The 22,258-nt window shown below is 42.7% G+C and overlaps 1 pseudogene across 1 annotated transcript in view; it reads right to left on the bottom strand.

The window, feature by feature from the left end:
* The window catches only part of LOC147333804 (uncharacterized), a 169,495-nt pseudogene that overhangs the window by 61,976 nt on the left and 85,261 nt on the right, over positions 1-22,258 (bottom strand). The window lies entirely within an intron of this gene.

Raw genomic sequence — 22,258 nt, 5'->3', positions numbered from 1 at the left:
CAAACAACTGCAACGTCTCAGAATGATTACCAGAGAGGGTTAATGATATTGGCTCCGTAATATGGGTGATATCCGGGAGACGCTGCCCACTGAGGGCGGTAACTTGGAGTGAGTGAGGCAGCGGTTCAGTGTTTAGTTTTAAGTCTTGAGCAAGGGACTCGTCAATGAAATTCTGCTCTGCGCCTGAATCGATTAGTGCGTGGAGTGGATGAGAAACCGAACGAACCATTAGCTTAGCCGCAAGCATCAAGCGAGGGGGAGATTGTGAACAGGAAACCTCGCCCACCCGTACTCTCCCCTCTACTGGCGGGCGCGGTCTTTTGGCTGGTAAGGACAGGAAACAGCCATATGACCCTTACGGCCGCAGTAGAAGCACTCACCAGCTCTCCAACGCTGTTGTCGCTCTTCCGGCGTTAGTTTGGAGCGCCCTATCTGCATGGGTTGCTCACCCTCATCTTCATAGTTCCTGTCCCATCTTCCCATTCCACTTGCCGTACCTCCGCCGGAGGCCATCTCCTCTCGTCCTAGAGGCTTCTGGGAGTTGGTCTCTAGTGCCGCGCCGCGCTCGCATGTTTTCATCCACCTTCACACACAGGGTCATAACATCAGAAAGAGTAACAGGTAATTCCTTCATAACTAGCTCCCTTTTTAGCTCATCACACAGGTTATTCAACAGAGTACTTATTAGTGCCGACTGCCCCCACCTGGTCTCCTCTGCCAGAGTCCAAAACTCAATCGAGTAGTCGGCCATGCTCCGTCTTCCCTGCTTCAAATTAAGCAGTCGGTGAGCCGCCGCTTCGGCCCCGGTGCCTCTCTCAAAGACATTCTTAAACTTAGCGAGAAAATCAGCATAGGTTATTTCAGGATCCGTTCTTAACACAGCCTGCGCCCAATTTAATGCTTGACCACGTAGCAACTGAACGAAAAAAGCGATCTTAGCTGCATCGGTCTCATAAGTCCTCCGTAGCTGTTTGAACTGCAATGTCACTTGTGTTAAAAAACCCGCGGTCTTGCGGAACTCACCAGAGAATGGCTCCGGTATGGGCAGCGACCGCTCCGGAGGCTCCGCATGGGCCGGCGGTGGAGGAGCGGAGGTCCCGGGTGCAGAGGGCTCATGAGCTTACCAGCAGTATCCGTTGAGCGATGACTTGAGTTAGTGCTGTCAGCTGCTGATTAATGTGCAGTAACATTTGTTCGTGGCGGTCCAAGATAGCTTCCGTGGAGATGACCGGCTGCTGGGTGGGGGCTGAGTCCGCTGAGTCCATGGTGTGGCTGGATCATTATTGTCACGACGTACAAGGTGGACTCACACGCTGGACTCCGGGGATGATGCACACAAGAGAATTTATTACAGAACAATGTCCAATGAGTGTATATACACAGATAGGGGGCAGTGCTATTTACAAGGGTGCGGGGCAGTGCTATGTACAAAAGGTGAGGGGGGCAGGGCTCCGGGGAAAATCCAGGGGAACACGCTCGTCTCTCTCCACACAATCCAGACACGAATCCACTCGCACACCAGGAAAACAGTCCAGGGAATCTGTACACAAAGAGACGCTTGTTAAATGCTAAACACACACTGCATGGGAAAATACTTGCTGGGGCGCTTGACTTTCACTGACGCAATTCTCACAACGATCCAGCGAAGAACAGCCGTTGCTTCCCGTCTTAAATACCACACTGATGAGGCACAGGTGTTTCTTCCTCTGAGGGCGTGGGCCAAGGGCGTGAACCCATAATGAGTTCAGCCCTGGCGAGAGAGAGAGAGAGAGGACTAGAGAGAAAGAGGGAGAGACAGCCGATCAGCGACCAGCTGAACCCCCAGGCCGTGACAGCTTTGGCTCAAAATTACAGCTTGACCTCACTTTGTCCCCACCCTGAAAAGAAGCTTAAAGGACATCTTCTCCTCCAGTTATCGGTTACCATCACTGGAAATTTTCAGGCAAGTTTTTGGCTGAATTGTTATTGACACCATGTGTCCCTGAATCTCACAAGCAGGCTCTGACTCCTGGCTGAACACAAGGAATGCTGTTATTTAAGGTGGGAAATCAAATTTTGGGAAACAAAATAAAAACACACACACAACCAGAGAAATGTATGAGGAAGGCACGTGTTAGAGAAATGCCTCGTTTGAGAAAAAAGTTAAATTAACCACCTACAAATGCACACACACGCAATGAAGAAACAGCTTACATTCATGAACACGTGAAGATTTTCCAGCATGGTTAAAGCAGCGAAACTTAACATACACCTGTTGTTGAATGTTAAAGTTTATCCACTACTAACAAATAAACTCTCTGGGTTGCAGGACAACAACTTAACTTCAAAAAACAGGGACACTGGTCTGACCAACCAGTGATGACACAACAAATTTAGTGGTTAAAAGATTCAAATTGTGACATGTTTTCTGCTGATTAATACAAGTGATTACTGAATGAAAGAAAATTCCTTTTTTGGGCTTTTAAACATGATCTTAAGAATTTTAACATGTACCTGTGTTGTCCTGTCAACTTGGTGGGTTATGAGTTGATTATATGGTGAGAAAAAACAAAAAAAGGGGGAGAGAAGGCTGACACAGGGCCTGGCCCCGTTGTTTCCCCCTCTCTGAATAACAGCCAACACAACATCATTTTCCTGTTCGTCTGTTTTTGTTTTGTTTTTTCTCTTTATGGTTGATTACAGGCTGAGGCTGACCTGGACTCCTGCTCTCCCCTCTAACATCTTTGATGTGACCCTGACCAAATGCTACAGCAGCTGGATCCACAACAACAACCTGAAAATGTCAACAGTGCTGCAGGAAAACGATCTCATGCAGCGGAGACGGAGAGCGTTAAATCCAAGGCCCGTTTCACTACACGGGGGAAAATTCTCAGACAGCTTCAGCTGACAGAGCTGTGACGAGACGCCCATTAAGCCCAGATGAAAAGTGAGGCCGAGCAAAAGAATGCTGACCTTAACAACTCTGCATTAAAACTGTGCAGGACAGTGACGGACCAACACAGATGATCGGGCAGCAAAAAGGGCGTGCCAGAGACAGGAGGAGTAACTGAGGTCAGGAGGCACCTCAGAATGAACAAAAGCACCAGAAGAAAATAAGCTGAAGGCACAGGTGTCGGGGCTCGGCCAGGAGCTGACCTCTGAGAAGAGCCGGACAGCAGAGCTGCAGAAGGCCGTGGAGCAAAGCAAGGGAAACATCAATGGACTTCAATCTGACTTGTACAGAAAAGACTCTGAGGTTTCTGCCCTCAGTAAGAGCTCAAGACATCAGAGCAGAAACTGAGCATGGCTCAGGAGGAGCTGGCTGATAATCGAACCCATCAGTCAGGCTTGGAGTCCCAGACACAGGACTTGAAATCAGGCCGGAGCTTGCTGGAGCAGGAGGTCGCCAAACCTGACGAAAAAGCTCCAACAGCAGGAGCAAACCCTGAAGGAGCTACAGAAGCAAAAGGGTCAAGTTAAGGAGGAGCGGAACAAGGAGAAGATGCAGGACACTGGAGAAAAGGACTGCCTCAATTGGGGCCAGAACCAGTATGGACAGAACTTTGAGCAGCAGCATCAATGGACGGACTGAAAAGGAGGAGGGCAGGACCCCAGGGCACGCTTCAGGCCGTGGTTTACCCAGAACACCAGAACAGGAAAGTGATGAACACAAACACACATTATCACACACATCTACATACACTGACTCAGAATTCACTCGTTGATTGAGTGAGAAATGACACACACACGCCCACAAATCGAAATGCTGATTCAATTCACTGAGAAGTGATCCACACACACATATGCACACGCTGATGCAATGAAGAATGCTTTACTAACAAATGCTGCACACAAACATCCAAATACAGAATCTGTTACAACAACAAGAAGCCATTGATTGTTTATCGGTTAAATGCATTTCATGCCACCCAGAGGGCATTTGTGTAGATTTAGGGGACAGAGTCTAAGGCAGTTTGGTTATGAATACAATGTCTGTGCGTGATGTCTGTTTATGGCTTAAGGCCTCGACTGGATTGTTTACTGTGCTTCACACAGCCTGATAAGGAGCAGTGGTACAGAGTGAAAATGATGAATTAACGATGTGAGCCTTATTTCGGAGTGCCACATTGTTGTGAGTGAGATTTAATTGAAGGAGGAACACACTGAAAAAAAAAAAAGAAGGGGGCCAGCCCTTGGATTTACGTAAGCATCTCGCGTGTATTTAACACAATTGCCTCAGGCTTTAAAGATCTGTACGAAATTCAACAACTCGATTTGTTCTCATTGAGATGACACGATACAATCTAATAAGAGTGGTTAGTTGCTGAACTCACGGAATTTACAACACCGCATAAGATTTCAAACTGCAGGAAAATCACTGGAGTTATAAGAGGCAGACAACGACACACACACCACATGCATGCTATTGCTATTTATTTTGGATTAACCTGTCAAGGGCAAGAACAAAAGAATTCTGCCTCAAATACAGGAAATCATAGCTTTCCTGTATTTCCTACATTGTTGGTACACAGCAAATCCAGCATGTCCAAATTAACACTGTCGGATTTGATTTCAACACTATTAAAGTGTCTATATGGGTCCACACCAGAGAGTGTTAATTTAACTCTTTTTGGAGAGTTGGTACGTTAACTCTGATTTAGTGTTAAACACCAAATCTGTCTGGAGTTGATCATTTAACACTTGGTGTTAAGAGTTTATATATTAACTCTCAAAGAGTATTTTAGTTTAACTACGTAAGAGTTATCTTCTAATTCATTCTAAAAAGTGGGAATTTTACTGTTCTGAACTTCTAGAAATTTCTTTTGGAAATAAACATTTACTAAAAAGATGCAATGGTTGTTGAAAAACATTTATTCTGAACTGTGCACCACAATTTCAAAACATTTTCTGAAAGATGTAACAGTATACATGTTCTCACTTTCATTAGAATTTTGTTTATCAAAAGGTCTGACATGGTAAATGCAAATAACAGCATTCTCATCACTTATTTCTTCAATACAATATGCATGTCCTTCATTCATCACTTTGTGGAACTTCAACGCACTTCTGCTCTCCCCCATATTCCATCTTCACAAGCATATCCTGTGCGGAGATCGAATAAAAATTAGTTGACATTAATTAATGGCACAAATAATCCAGTAAACAATTGCAGCACAGTAAAAAAAAAAAAAGGAATCCTCTTTGAGCCATTACTTGTGTAAAGTATTTTCCCAAAAGACAAGGACACAGGCAACAGGTAATACTGAACTAAATGTAAAACCTCAACCTTTTTCATTTTTACCTAAACCGTGTGCACAAAACTCTGGAGGGAATATGCTAACGTAGAATCCAGTCAGGATGTCTGCTACTGCTGTTTGCTCGTTTGTTTGTTTTTTATGGGCGATCGTTTTCAGGCTTCAAGTAGCACCATTATACCAACATTTCACATTCTAGACATTGTTTTAGGTGTATTTGACCAAAGGTTTGACTGAAAATTCACATGCAAGCTTTTTTTCAAGGCTGTGGTATTTGCCTGCAAACAATACCTTTCAGCTAGCTAAAACAGAATATTATGCTATCACCGAGCAACATGGCTAATGCCTTTCACACAGCTTTGTCTCAACTCCAAAGAGCCACAGAAGTAAAAGCTAATAACAATTGAAACAATCTTTGAAAAAATGACTTACCAAGCATGGCAAACAACTCAAATATGTAGAGCAAAATGTTCTGAAACGGCTTCACTTCAGCTTCGATTGGAGCCGTGCTGGGGGCGGAGTCTGTGAATTTACTCTATTGGTGTCATAGCCCCTCTAGGAGTTCAGAGTTAAGAGGTCAAGAGTTAATGTTTCCATTTTAACACCTCCAGATTTGACAGCGAAACACTCATTTTTAACACTCGATTTTAACTACTATCATTTTACACCTCAGAGTTACATTAAAAGAATGTGACTCTACTTAGAGTAAAATTAACTCTACTTTTGCAAGAAGACTATTAACACCAAAAAATTTAACACTTTTGAATTTGCTGTGTATGCTGGTTAGTGCTGTTGCTCCACAGTAAGAAGGTCCTGGGTGCAATTCCACAGTCTGGCTAGTTTGCAGTGGTTTCTCTCTGGGTATTCTGGTTTCCTCCCACAGTGAAAAGTCATGCAGTTATTAGAGCTAGGTTAATTGATGATTCTAAATTATCCATGAATGTAAGGGTAAACGGCTGTTTGTTTCTATCTGATAGACTGGTGAGCTGTCCGGGGTGTACCCTGCCTGTTAACTGTTACCTTTTCACAGTTTCGCCCGGTTAGATTCCTCAGGCCTCCAGAAAGAACACCGGGGACTCAGTAGTCAATTCACAACACTTTTATTAATCCACACTCATTGATAACACTTATTAATTATACCTATTGATTACACCTTCTAGAAGGGAGATGTACAGGACCCCGGAACTCCTCTGCAGATCTTAACTCCTTTGTCTTTTACATGCAGTTTTGTATCAGTGACCCCCCTTCTAAACCCTCTACAAGGTGCCATAAAACTAAGTGCTATGTTTACATACTTTCACTTGTGTGTGTACGAACCTGTGAATGCCTACATGTGCGCGTTCCCGCGTGCCTATATGAGTGCTCGTGTGTGACTGTGTGCGCATACCTATGTGCCTATGTGAGTGCACATAAGTGAATGTGCGTGTGGATGTGTGTGCGTGAAACACTGTGGGTGTAGGTGACTCCCTAGAGGTCATAAAACCCATCTCCCTTCCAGACCACAGTTATCCAGTTACAAATGTTGAGACCCCCACCCAAACATCCTCTGGGGAATTTCCACTCAGTGGGGGAGAGGTCTCCTACAATCTACTCCTAAGTTCACAACACAATGAGCCCTTTATTATATTAAGGGCAGTATCAGTATCTCTACAATAGTTCTACATTCTATGATAACACATTTCTAAACTCTAAATCAGCTAAACATTCTACATAGCCTATCACTTCAGGGTTACTTCCCAGCCCTGCTGCAACCAGGATAAAGATAGGAGGACAGTAGTTGTTGTAGACCCCTTCAACCAGGATCTAGACTTTGTTGAACCGTATGCAATATGAAGACAACATGTAGTATTTAAGTGACCAAGTAGTATTTGGATAAAAGTTATTGAATAGTGTTGAAATAAAATGACAGAATGGTGAAGGATTAAAATATTCCAGGAGCTCAAATTACTTTATCTGAACATGTTTCAATTGTGTTTTATGAACACAAAATGCAGGTTTACCGAATATGAAAAGGTTGTGTTGATTTAACTCAGTTAAGTTTCTGCCAAAGCAAAACCTTTGTGTGCAACCAGTGTCCACTATTGAATCAAGTAAATCCAACATGGGGTTTTTTTCAGTGCAAAAAGGATTACGGTGCCTGTATTCCTACACAATATTGTCCCGGGAGGGACAAACTTTCTGGTGAAGCTTTGGTTGATTTTTGGGTTTTGTTTGACACTAGGTTGATTCTATCAGTGAGGTTTGGATTGTTTTCCTTCTCTAAGAGAAAGAAGGATAGTTTTATACTTGGACATGTTTGCAATGGGCCCCAGTATTTGTTATTATATGAGTGTTTTATTGGTTATGTTTGTTTTTGCTTTCGTTACAGTGCACTGAGATAAGAACATCTGAGAGGTGTGATCCACCGATGGTGATATTTTGGTATTTTGTGAGTTCCTGATTTAACAAATCAGCTCTTTAATCCAGACCTGAAAGATTGAACTTTAAAGCGCTATAAAATATTCTTACTGGAAAAGTGTTTTTCTCCATGATTATAATGGGCTTGGGAGAAATTCACTTATAGGGGAAAGTGATCACATGAGAAGTCCTGAGCCTAAAAGGATTGCAGCGAGTCAATCCAGTCCAAAAAACAAGGAACTGTTTTCCTTTAAATTGATGACGTCATCTTGCTGGTGATGGAGCCTCGAATAGGTTGCGCGTGAGACTCCATTATCAGCAATATCTGGTATGAATGTGTGTGGATGTATGTGAACTGCAGACTGAACCCTTTGGTTGCTAATTTTGAGTTACTGATGTTTGCATTAAGAAAATTGTGTTTTAGTAGCTGTGTTTCGATTAATGTATCAGATTATATTGTTGGGAATTGTCATGATTCGAGTTTTGAGGAGAAGACAAACGACTGCATGGTCTCAGTAGATGTCAGAATAGTGATCTTTATTACACACTTCTGAACCAGAAGTATGGGAAGACTGACGTACAGCAATAATCTCCAAAGAGTGGACCGTTCCCCATCCTTATATTACCCCTGATGACATCACACAGTTAGACCTTACTGGAAATGATAACAGTCTCCCCATAGTCCAAAGTTCTCCTTATACAAACATCAGATGATACTTTAGAGAAAAACAAGTGTGTGACATGTCATGTTGTGCAGTTCTGTGAGCCTGTGTGTCCAACTAGAGAATGTCCTGACATGACCTCCCTGTGTAAATAAGGGTGAACGTGCGTGTTTACATAACTCTCTATGTGCATGTTCTGATGTAGGCCTGCAAATGAATTAGAACAAGGTCCTGCTGGACCCTCCAGTTATGGACGGTGAATACAATGCTGTGGATACCATTTGAGACTTGATTACAATGATGATAATATGCATACATTAATCTTTACTCAGATTACCATAGATATAAAACAAAGATTATACTGTCATCAGATTCCACAATGGTAAATGATTAATCAATGATAACTGATTATGAGAATACAAAATAAAATATCTCCTGATCACACTCCTCCTCTTTGGCCTTTAGAAAAAAGGCCAACATTTAGAGATATTGTGTCACTCCTCCGTCCAAGCGGCTTCTCGCAACGGCATCATATGTTCCGGACCAGCTGACCCAGCTGGACCAGAGTCTAGGGCCCTGCTTACCAATTTTACCAAGACACGCCTTAGCAGAGGAATGAAACAACACCCGATCATCAACATTCCTAGAAAAACCATAAAAGAAAACATGGCAGACATAAACACTCCCTTTTCATTGCCCAAAAACAGACGTCATCCGATCCTCCAGCGCCGTGTTCACACTTGGATGTACATACATTGTTAAAGTGTTTTTCACATGTGTAAATATTTTCGTTTAGGCGTGGATCGACGTGTTTGCGTACATTTGTCAATTCGCGAATATAAACCTGATAAGGTGATGCAGTTACCTGTGTCCACAGCCTCTCTAGTTAATTTCAAAATACACTGATAACCCCAGTCATCCTCTGGATACAGAGGAGCGGGCTCAGTAAACTGTGTCAATCATCTACTTGCTGTTCTTTAGCAATTTGAGCCATCCCATCCGGCGACTCAATCAATTTGGACTCTCGAGCGGGTAGACCTCTGCGTCTGGGCAATTCACCCGTCTGTCAAAAAAACAAACAAACATGTAGCAACACTCATACATGTCAACTCCCCCTTTATTTTCCAATTTCCCCACAACCCAGCTGAGCTTTTAGCTTCAGACTCGAGTCTCAGCCTGTCACGCTTCAGGCCTCTTCGCCACCTCCTCTTGGAGTGAAGAAACACCCTCGGATTCTTCTTTCTTCAGCTCCCCAGGTAGACTACTGAGTGAGCTAGCCACGTTGCAGAGGATTATTCTGCCTCTGTTTTACCACCCGTGTTGTGACTTGGAATGAGTTTTCCCTGAGCTCCCCTCGGCTCATTCACCTTGAGACCACCGGAAACAGAACTATTACTTCCGGAGCTTGGCACGCTCCCTCCATCTCCTGGAAGCTCAGTAGCACAGCTCTCTGTGCCATTTCCGCTGTTCTGCTCAAGATGATCCCTGACGCCTCTCCGCTCACGTCTCATCCAAGCATTCCCCGAGACCTCATTGTTCTGGTGTCTATTCCTTTCTCTGCAAGAGACAGAAAGCCAACACGTCTCCCTCGCTGGCTCTCCTAACCTAATGTTGTTGACTTTGTTCATTCCAATCCTATGCTATGCCTATGTGACTGATTTATCTGATTCTGATTCTGATTCCGATTCTATGTGTGTAAGCGTGCATGCATTTAACCCTCTTCACTTGAAGTCAATACCTCCAATATATCAATCCGATCCTTCGTCAACTGGACCATCCCGTCTCCTTATAAGCACATTTGCAATGTGTGTATAAAAGTGAACAACAGACCTCAAACAAATTGGGCATTCTTAATTCTAACTTAAGTTTAAGTCTAGTACTCGGTTTCTGATCATCTAATTATGCTTCTCACTGGTCCCCTAAATTGTCTAAACACCTTTAATTTTGCCATACCTAAATTATTAAAACACAAACCAAATCATAGACCCCCTATATAGCTTTTGCCTTTATGAGCACACTTCAATAATGAGCAACAACCTGCAATCTGTACCAAAAATCTTCATGGTCACACCTGCAATTAAAGATCAGATGCATTTTATATCTGTTTTAATTCTTCCTTATATAGAACCTCCTCAGTGTCAGGTTAGTTTTAATTAGTCTCAACTAATAGTTCTAGTTGTATTTGCAATCTCCCTACTGCAAACTGCACAAGAACGTTACACATTCTCTCTAAAACACTCTCCCGCCAACCTGTAACCCTGTGTAAAAACATTAGTCAGCAGTTACATGTTAACCTCCTTTAACTCCCAATTCACCTAAAAAGCAAATCTGTTAAATCAAACAGCTTATTTACAACCACCTGCAAATCATAAGAGTAATAAAAGATTCAGCACAACAGACAAGTATCATGTTCAGGATTTCTCTGATCATTAAATCACTATTATTGCCACAATTTGTTTTATTCACCCTTTGGGCAATGTTACTCCACTTGTGTATCCCTACCAAGAGCTCCCTAGTGGCCAGTTAGTGAGCTCTGTCAAACTGTCCCCAAATTAGTTATTTGTTATTATTACTTGTTTTATTATTATTCTTTTGTTTTCATGTCACTTGTCTGTTTTCTACTGCACCCTCCTCACACATTCTTAACAAAGCAAAGCAAACATTAGCAGCACATCCACATTCCAGAGGTGCTATAAAAACATTTCCTGTAAAAAGAATCACACATAAATTCATCCACCCTTTTGTTCTATCTCGGTGGAGGTTAACCTTAAGTCGTAGTCAAGTCTTGTCAGCTTTTACCAGTCAGTCCGTTTGTTTTATTTCCAGTCTTTCATCCATTCATTCATTCATCCATTCTTTCTTTCTTTGCTGATAGTGGAAACCATCGCCGCATTTAGATTTCCACCCTCAGCAAAATGAGCTCATTTCAAAAAGAAAAAGAAGAACTTGAGATCGGATTACCTCGCTGAATCCTTTTTTGGGCAGGGACTCTCATTTTCTAATTGTCCCCATAAGTGGTTTCCTCCAGAGCCAATTCTAATGCGGAGAAACTCACAACAATTTTCTCGCCGACGTGTAATGCTTGTAATTTCCGATGTGCAGATCTGCTTAAAGAAAAGATTCACAAACAAAAATCAGTGCACTGTTCAAAATATAAAACAAAATAAAATGAAAGATAACAAAAACAAAAATGCAGACGCCCGGGTCTTAGGACTTATCACTGAATATTCCTCCTATCAGTAAAAATGCCAAACCTAAACCTAAACAGAGTCAAATCAACACCACCTCAACCTTTTCATATTCATAAACCTATATATTTTGCGTTCGTGAAACAAAATTGAACCGTTTCCATATTGAGTCATTTGAGCTCTTGAAATGTTTCAGTTCTCTTAATTCTGCCAGTTTACCTCAACACTCATTCAATGACTTTTATTCAACTGCTACTTAGTCACTCAAATTTTACCTGTTCAAATTACCTAGAGTTCAACAAAGTCTAGATCCCCGTTATCATGAAACTTGAACGGGTGTACGATGATTTACTTACAGTAATTTAGAATCATCACTCAACCTAGCTCTACTACTGGCACTGTGTGACTTTTCTCACACTGGAAACCAGAATTTAGTACAGAACTTTAATACCTCAGGCAATCGGGGTCAAGGGCTGCCCCCCCCTTTCTCTTCTTCTTTGTCCGTATGTTCCTCCTTTTATTAAATCTCCATCACAATGATGTGGCGCTCTGAAATAAGACTCACACTGTTAATTCATCGTTTTCACTCTGCATCACTGCTCAGGCTGTTTTCTTTTCTTTTTAGTGTACAGTAAACAATTGAGTCGAGGCCTTAAGCCCCAGATATCTCGCACAGGCATCGTTTTCATAACCAAACCGCTCTGGACTCTGCTCCCCAAACCACACAAATGCCCTCTGGGCTTATTATTGTAACAGATTCTGTATTTGGATTTGTTGTGTGCGGCATTGAGCCTTTGTCAGTAAAGCATTCTTCATTGCAGCAGCTGGAGCATTGTGTGTCACTTCTTAGTGAATTGAATCAACATTTTGATTTTGGTGCATGGGTGTGTATCACTTTTCACTCACTCAACGAGTGCATAAGTATTCATGTGTGTGTTTCTCTTCATTCTAAGTCGGCGCATGCAGAAGTGTGTGTTTGTGTGTTTGTGTTCATCACCTTCCTGTTCTGTTGTTTGGGTAAACCAGCGGCCTGAAGCATGCCCTGAGGTCCTGCCCTCCTCTTTGGGTCTGTTTGCATCCGTTGTTGCAGCTGCCTGCATCTTCTCCTTGTAACTTGACCCTTTTGCTTCTGTAGCTCCTTCAGGGCTTGCTCCTGCTGTTGGAGCTTTGCATCAGGTCTGGCGACCTCCTGCTCCAGCAAGCTTCCGCCTGATTTCAAGTCCTGTATGTGGGACTCCAAGTCTGAGTGATGGGTTCAATTAGCAGCCAGCTCCTCCGGAGCCATGCTCAGTTTCTGCTCTGATGCCTTAAGCTCTTACTGAGGGCAAAAACCTCAGAGTCTTTTCCTTCCACGTCAGATCGGAGTCTATTTATGTTGTCCTTATTTTGCTCCACGGCCTTCTGCAGCTCTGCTGTTCGGCTCTTCTCAGAGGTCAGCATTCTTTTGCTCACCCTCCCTTTTCCTCCGGGCTTAATGCGCGTCTCGTCACAGCTCTGTCAGCTGACGCAGTCTGGGAATTTCCCCCGTGTAGTGAAACGGGCTTTAGGTTTAGTGCTCTCCGTCTCTGCTGCATGAGATCGCTTTTTGCAGCACTGTTGACATCCTCAAGTTGTTGTTGTGAGTCCAGCTGCTGTGGCCTTCAGGGGTCAAAGGGTCAAAGATGGTCGCGGAGAGGGCAACGATGGTAGAGGGGAGGGTAGGAGTCCAGGTCAGCTTCGGCTTTCAGAAAAAACAAAAACAAAACAAAACAGGCGAACAGGAAAATGATGTTGTGCTGGCTGTGTTATCCAGAGAGGGGAGAAACAACGGGGTCTCCTCTCCCCCCTTTTTTTTTGTTTTTTCTCACCATATAATCAACTCATAACCCCTCAAGTTGACAGGACAACACAGGTACGTGTTAAAATTCTTAAGATCCTGTTTAGAAACCTAAAAAGGAATTTTCTACCATTCAGTAGTCATTTGTCTTAAACAATCAACAAAAACATGTCCCAATTCGACCCTTTTAACCACTACATCTGTCGTGTCCTCACTTAGTCATCAGACCAGTGTCTTTGTCTTTTGACGTTAAGTTGTTGTCCTGCAACCCAGAGAGTTTATTTGCCAGTAGTGGATAAACTATATCATTTAAAAACAGGTGTATGTTAAGTGTCGCTATTTTAACCTTGCTTGTACGTGCACACGTATGTAAGCTGTTTCTTCATTGCATGTGTGGGTGCGTCTGTATGTGGGTTAATTTAACTTTTTCTCAAATGAGGCATTTCTCTAACACGCACATGTGTCTGTTCCTCACACTTCTCATACCTTTCTCTGGTTGTGTGTGGTTTTATTTGTTTCAGTCATTTACCAGGAACATCTTTTCCTTTTTTCCATGTCTTCCGCCAGAGGTTAACACTGGTGAGATTCAGGGACACAGCACCCAGAGCAGTTCAGCGAGAAAAACCTGCCTAAAACTACATTCTCTCTTTTTTTCCGGGAGGGGTGGGGACAACTCTGGTGTCCAGCCGTGAATTTTTAGCCAAAGCTTGGCCTGTCTTCTGCTGCCGTACTCAGGTTTCCAGGTTAAGAAAAAACTAAACATACATTTAGTATTCGTATAAACTGCCTAAATTATTGAACTCTTGAGGAGGGTTGATTTAACTCTTTACTAACTTTAAACCCCACCATAACAATTTCTCACTCACAAACTTCTATGCATCCATTTAAACATGTGAAGCCAGCACAAATTCACACTCATACCCCTACAGCAAAGCTTTAACATACCCACAATCCAACTCCTCCCTTAAACGGGAGAAATCACCCTGAATCAACCCACTCTATATAAAACGTCAAACAAAGATAAACCACAAACATTTCTACACTTCTGTGTCTTCCACGCAGCACAATAGGCAGAAAAACACCGATTAATCACAGTCTATTCAATTTATACTTAACATCACAACAAAAGAAAAACCTGCTCTTTTCACAACTCTCACAGCTAAAGTCACCAACTCCAAAACCACAGAATTAAATCAATATAGCCAAAACTCTTACCCAGAGCCTCTGAAATAATAAAAAATCACCAAACACTCGGTTACTCTTTTCACTCGCTCCTTCTCACTCCCTTCTTCCTCCTTCTCCCCATACAGCATACACGCTCGCTCCCGCGGACCCGCTCGGCCCCGCGGGCTCACTCGGCCCTCACCTTTTTTCTCTCACAGAGAGAGAGAGACCCTTTTCCTTTTTTTTTTTTCTCCAGCACACATACACACACAGAATCCCATCTGAGAGAAAGAGGGAGAGAAGAGAAAAGAGTTTGTAGAGAGGAAGTTTTTAGCAGGAGTTTCAGATTTAACAGATTTATAGAACTTATTTACACACACAGGTAATTTATAATCTATATACACACGGGCCCGCATAGACGTCATATGCCAGAAGAGGTTACACCTAACTTTTTGACTAATTTAAAAGCACCTATAGCCCAGGCCTCGCCTTGCTGGTCAATACACGTTTCAAGTACGCCGCCTTGAAAACGGTCAGATTACTAAATTCTAATTACTTTATAACTACTTCCCCGCCAGGAAAACACGGAGCTCCACCAGCCACGTGACACATCCCAGACCACGCTTTTGGCTTTACTTAAAGCTCACAGTGTGCCCAACGTTAGATAGGATGCAGCCAGGTCTGACCTTCTCAATCAATCTGGCGCAGTAAAGAAAGCGATCTCCGTCGATCACTTCGATTCTTCGGGGTGCTCGACCTCCCCCGGCAATCCAACCGAGCAAATAGCCTAAGCACGCGTCCGCGATTAGGAGTCGCCGCCACGGCGCTGAGCGGCTGCGCCCTTAGGGGACCTGGTCCCCAGTCCTAAACAGGTTTACTCAATATATTATAAGCGTCACTGTGAGGTCGCCGCCTCCAGTTCAATTATCTGACGCCCAAGACCGCGTCTCTGCTACCCAATTAAAACCAAATGCCCTACACTACCTGCTGATCTGGCTGGCACCCAGTCAACTTTCCTTTAAACTCTTTAAACCGTATTAACTTCAGTTCACTCTCAAAATAAACAGCAATACATTTACTCAGTTCACTATTCCCTACCTTTAACACTAATTACCCCAAGATCACCCCGGACATAACAGAAGCCCCACTGAGTGAACCTTTAATTTAGCTTAATTCCTCCAATTCAGCACCTTTGGACATTACTCAACAGGCGGTGCTTACCTCTCTTATTTCGGGGCCCATCACTCAGTCGGCCTCCTGGCTGTCCGTCTGACACCACTAGACCGTCAGCCAGGCTCCATTAGTCTCCCCCCAAACCGGGTTTCGGCACCAGAAATGTCATGATTCGAGTTTTGAGGAGAAGACAAACGACTGCATGGTCTCAGTAGATGTCAGAATAGTGATCTTTATTACACACTTCTGAACCAGAAGTATGGGAAGACTGACGTACAGCAACAATCTCCAAAGAGTGGACCGTTCCCCATCCTTATATTACCCCTGATGACATCACACAGTTAGACCTTACTGGAAATGATAACAGTCTCCCCATAGTCCAAAGTTCTCCTTATACAAACATCAGATGATACTTTAGAGAAAAACAAGTGTGTGACATGTCATGTTGTGCAGTTCTGTGAGCCTGTGTGTCCAACTAGAGAATGTCCTGACATGACCTCCCTGTGTAAATAAGGGTGCGTGTTTACATAACTCTCTATGTGCATGTTCTGATGTAGGCCTGCAAATGAATTAGAACAAGGTCCTGCTGGACCCTCCAGTTATGGACGGTGAATACAATGCTGTGGATACCATTTGAGACTTGATTACAATGATGATAATATGCATACATTAATCTTTACTCAGATTACCATAGATATAAAACAAAGATTATACTGTCATCAGATTCCACAATGGTAAATGATTAATCAATGATAACTGATTATGAGAATACAAAATAAAATATCTCCTGATCACAGAATGTTAAATGCTAAAGTGAAGAAAAGGTTTGATTTCACTCATGACTGAACATGTTATTATTAACCATAGCGGGTCACTGTAAAGAGTCAATTAACTTTTATAGAGGAAGAAAAAGCCAAAAAACTCTATTAATATCTATGGATAACAGGGAAATGGTAGACTTGTCACATTCAAAATGGAGATATGTAATGATAAACACTGGTCCCCGTCGTTTAGGTGCTTTCTTGAAATAGTCAGCAATTTAAAAGTAGGATAGAACCGACAGGGGCAGGTGCTGAGAGATGGTGCTGCACAAAATTATTGTGTTTAGCTTTGATAAATTCAAATTAAAATGTACCATTACACTCAGAGGATCAATATGAAATTCAATATATGCAAATTTTGAATGAAGTACATGACTGGTGACTGTTCTGTCCTGAGCTTTTGTTTTTACAGCACCCACTTGACCACACCAACAGTTTCTCGCCACCAAAAGGGGTACTTGCAAAGAATAGAGAATAAGGAGGAATATCATCAAAACTTGGAAAGGTAAGCCCCGATAGGGGTGATAACACCATAAATTTTCCCTTATGGTCAAATTCTTAAAATTTGACCCCAAACATGAAAAATTCTTCAAACATTTAGAGACAGAGTGGAGTTCTAGATAAACATAATGTAGCAAACCACATGATCAACATGATCAACATTTTTCCTGCATGATATTTCACCATCTTATCGATTCAAATGCTCCATCCTTATGTTTATTCCAGTGTGCAGAGATTGGCTAATCTGACCAGGAAATGTTATAAAATGGATTGTCGGAACAGTCAGCTTTAAAGTCACCTTTGACAGTCCAGTCTAAGATGGCGTTGGACATCTTCAGGGCGGAAAAGGGTTGGTGTGACCAAGGTGTGGTTTGGCTTGTTGTATGCATATTTCAAGATGATACAGCTCTGGGTGGACCAGTTACCAGGGCATGGAAGGAGGACGGACTCATTAAATGAGGAGAAGGAATTTTCTGGGATTGGAGATCCTCTGGGTGAGTGGTTGACTAAAAGCATGCATAAAATAAAAGTTATCTGTTGTTATTGATTGGTAATAGATTGATAATTGGCCACATTTACAGCTGTATTGACTTGTTGTGGACGCAGTCTACTTCATGTTTAAGCACTCTAATTAACAGGTTGAAAATAGTGACATCAAAGGAAGAGTATGCAGCGCCACCCTGTCAGACGCCAGTGATGGTGGGGCTCACTGATGAATCAGGTGAGCTGGATTCATGGCTGGATCAAGACAAAGATTCCCCTGCTGTGGTCAGTGAGGGGAAAACGGGGAAATAAAATTTAAAAGAGGCATTTATAAACATGTATGTGTGAAGTTTATAAATATAGCTACAGAATGGTAATATTTATCACTTATATTGCTTTTCGTCTCTTGGAAAGAGACCCTGAAATAATCTGTTTGTTTGTTTATAACAGCAACCAAGAAAAGGGCAGAGCAAAAAAAGACAGGTGGTGGTCCTGCACCCCCTCGTCAACAAGTTGGTTAAGTAAATAATACCCTCACGGGAATGTCGATATCTCTCAATGAGCACACTGTCGCGCTGAGCTAAAGGATCCTGTCTGTCCCGCAATATACGCTGAATTCTGAGGACTCTCCTTATCAATCTTGCAGCTTCCGCAATGGGTGGCTCGCGTATACGGACAGGACATGGCTGCGACAGGCTTCCCAAATCCACCTTCGCTTTTATAGCCGTGGTCTCTCATCTTGATTACACGAAGTAATTTGCAATTACTACTCTGAAATATGAATTACATCTGTAATAATCACATACATGTAATAGAATGTTAATAGTACATTTCCCTTTTTTAGGAAATGACCTGTATGTATCTGTGTGACATCAATAAATGGATCAGGTGCTGCATTATCTTTAGTTACATTGATAATATTTATTTATGGTGAAACAGTGGTGGAATATCGCTGTTGCTTTCGTATAAATGAAGCGGGCATACCTGCGTGGCCGTGATCTAATCCTGTTTACATAAAGTAAACCTGCTCCCGAGCAGGTTTACGCTTACGGCTCTGTTGCTATGACAGCAAGTCCCGGATGAGCTTCGGGGAACCGAACGATCCAAGATCACGCGAAATCGTCAACAATCTAATCCAGCTAACTTACTTAGCGAAGTACGAAGAACGGGCCCCAGGAGATAAGTGGGAGTCAGTGCCTGTCCTCGAGAAGGAGAGATTGCTCCTTTGCTTTGTCAAAAGTAGTCAACAAGTTCATATTCAAGTGAAGTTCATATTAATGCAGGTTTTGTTTCTAGGCAATTCTGCGGATGCAGGCTCTGGGCGGAGCCAAGAGTTGAACAGATCTAACATGACAATTAAATTGATTTCATTCCCTGGCACAGGATGACAGGACTGGAGCAACGACACTGGATAGGAGAAAGTCTGATACTTTCTAAGATATGAGGTCACTAACCTTTTCTTTTAATTTTCTAGCTCCGTTGGATTGACACATGGGAATGTGTCAAAAAAGGGGGGGAGTTGAGTTTTAACATGAAGCAAGGGTGGTCACAGATATACGAGGATCCTTCGCAGCAGATACAGACACAGTGACTGCCGAGACACCAACTGGGTTCAAGTGTCATGGCGTTTGGGCTCCGATTAGTGAACCTGGATGGATCCCATAAACACAGCAATAACCATGAAGGGGTTGGCGGAAATCCAGGAACACCAGACCAACGAGGTTCGAGAGGCTCTTGGTCAAAAGGGGGACACATTCCTGTTCCTTTCTCTGGGGGACACATCTGTGACCCCAGGATATGACAAAAAGCCAAACAGGATTTCCACGACTCTCTTGGAATCAGCAATCAGAAAATCATTGATTCATATTACAATTAAATATGACCAGGCTCCTTTTGTAAATAAAGTCTGCAACACAGAAAGAGCTGTGATCAAGCTATTTATTACTACGCACAGGAGAGCCAACACACATCAAACATCACAGTTCAGTCATGTCAGCGCTGCCACAGAAGTGGTGCTCCTACTCCTTTATGCATTCCAAGGAAGAGGGAAGAAGTTACAAACTGATCCTACCACACTTCACGTGTCTCGCTATGAAACCTAACGCATCGATGGTTAAGCTGTTTTGTGCCCTTGGCCTTATCAGCACCTGTAAAGGGAGTTGTTTTCTCAAACTGCTGATGCTGAAGTAAGTTCATCTAGTTATAGAAACTTTCACTGAACAGTCTATAACAGTGTCACAACTAAGCATATGCATAAGCACTTAAATACTTTAAATGAGAATAACAGAACATTTCTATTACAGAGGCTAGAGCCTGTCCCAGTAGTCATAGGTAGAGCACACCTGGACAGGTCACCAGTCTGTCAGAGGACTAACACAGAGACAGACACCAGAGTAACAAATCTATTTAAAATTAATGTAAGTTTGCTGCAGCTGTATGTATGAACATGTGTTTCTGTGCTCACAGTCCACCTCTCAGGAACCTGCAGTTCACTTTTAGTCAACTTTAAACAGACCTCACAAAAGGCTGATTCAAGGTTCAAGGTTCTTTATTATTTGTCACATGCATAGTTATACAAGTATAACACACAGTGAAATGTAGCCTGACATGCTCCTCGACATGTGCAAAAATTGGGGGTGGGGGGGGTGGGGGTGTAGAGGAAGAACATTATATATATATATATATATATATATATATATATATATATATATATATATATATATATATATATATATATATACACACATATAGTATATACACTGGGTGAATGTGGTGGATGTGGCTGGATCAGTAGTCTGATTTAAGTACGATACCTTTGGCCAGGGATTAATCTGGTGCATCGCTTCACTGCAGTATTTTCCCCACACCTGAATAAAAAAATACTGATATATACAAATAACAGCTTCAGCTGATGCAGCCTGACTCAATCCTAAATGTTCAGCACACAGAGACACATAGGTACTGTTTAAAGTTTAGTGTTAACCTGAGTCACTGATCATTTGCAGTATTACAGAGTCTGGCAGTCTTTGCATGATGTCCACGTCACTGTAAGTTTCTAGCTGACTCTCAGGTGTGACAGGTGTGCCAGCAGGAAAGAGTAATAATAACCTGCATCCTGAGGTTTGTCATGCAGGATTAAAGGAGCCAGGCTTTGTTCACACAGCTAGGATTGTATTTTACACTGACCCTGGGTCAGTATAAGTATCATACAGTTTAAACGAAGCACTGAAACTTGCACATATTTATTACAGATGTACTGAAGCTAATCGAGATATTTGCTGTCAGTCTGTGGCTGCGATTAAACACTTTACTGGAAACTTTATTAACTAGTAACTTCATCAGTCATGACAGAAGCTAATATTTCTGTGCTAACATCGTTTAAACCAGTGGTTCCCAAACTTTTTTTGCTGGGCCCCCCTTTGTTTTACAAGAAAAATTTGCCCCCCTTCCCCTTCGTGCGCACAAACACATCCTCCAACCACACACACCCATATTTTGCTCCATTGCCGTTTATTTCACACCTCAAACATTTAGTAAACAATTAAGCAAATACAAGTAATCTGCAATAAATTACAGGTAGTAATAAAATAAACTACTAACTCTTTTATGCTACATCCACACCTACACGGGTATTTTTGAAAACGCAGCTGTTTCGTCCACACGTAAACAGCGTTTCGAATCACCGAAAACTGAGATTTTTTTTAAACTCTTTTTTTTGCGTTTACGTGTGGACGAGGAATACAGAGTTCATCACACAACTGTAACCGGTTTCTGCTTCATCCCGCTGCAACAGTTCGGCCCAAACAGTGTCTCACTAGGTCATCATGTGAGAAGGGTTCAGAGTCAGACTGGTTTGGCGTACGCACAGGCTGCGAGCATTGGGCAGAAGGAGAGCATGTGGCCACACCCTGAACTCATGTTCACTATGGGCTTGGAAGACAGCTCCCATCTCAGAAGATGTCAGCATTCCTGTCTGTGCAACAGCCGTGCACTGCAAAACAACAGGCTGGTCATTGCTTGAGGCCTTATCAGCTGAGTGAACAGTCCATCTGAAGGCCTCCTGAACCCCACCAGTGGCGAATGCCTCTGCTTCTGCAAGAAGTTCATTATATGGAACTCTTATCAACCGGTGGGAGGCCCTGGGGTGCACGAAGGGCTCCCTACTCAGCGCGTCAGCAACCACATTTTTAGGACCAGGAATGTACAGTGGGGCAAAAAAGTATTTAGTCAGCCACCGATTGTGCAAGTTCCCCCACTTAAAATGATGACAGAGGTCAGTAATTTGCACCAGAGGTACACTTCAACTGTGAGAGACAGAATGTGAAAAAAAAATCCATGAATTCACATGGTAGGATTTGTAAAGAATTTATTCGTAAATCAGGGTGGAAAATAAGTATTTGGTCACCTCAAACAAGGAAAATCTCTAGCTCTCACAGACCTGTAACGTCTTCTGTAAGAAGCTTTTCTGTCCCCCACTCGTTACCTGTATGAATGGCACCTGTTTGAACTCATCATCTGTATAAAAGACACCTGTCCACAGCCTCAAACAGTCAGACTCCAAACTCCGCCATGGCCAAGACCAAAGAGCTTTCGAAGGACACCAGGAAAAGTATTGTAGACCTGCACCAGACTGGGAAGAGTGAATCTACAATAGGCAAGCAGCTTGGTGTGAAAAAATCAACTGTGGGAGCAATCATCAGAAAATGGAAGACATACAAGACCACTGATAATCTCCCTCGATCTGGGGCTCCACGCAAGATCTCATCCCGTGGGGTCAAAATGATCATGAGAACGGTGAGCAAAGATCCCAGAACCACAT

This window comes from Aulonocara sp. 'chitande type north' Nkhata Bay, linkage group LG3 (genome assembly GCF_057382095.1).
Source record: "Aulonocara sp. 'chitande type north' Nkhata Bay isolate Kocher_YH1m ecotype deep benthic linkage group LG3, A_spYH_male_GT1.1, whole genome shotgun sequence".
Taxonomy (NCBI): domain Eukaryota; kingdom Metazoa; phylum Chordata; class Actinopteri; order Cichliformes; family Cichlidae; genus Aulonocara; species Aulonocara sp. 'chitande type north' Nkhata Bay.
The sequence above is the reverse complement of the archived record's forward strand: the minus strand, read 5'-3'. Positions and strand labels throughout refer to the sequence as shown.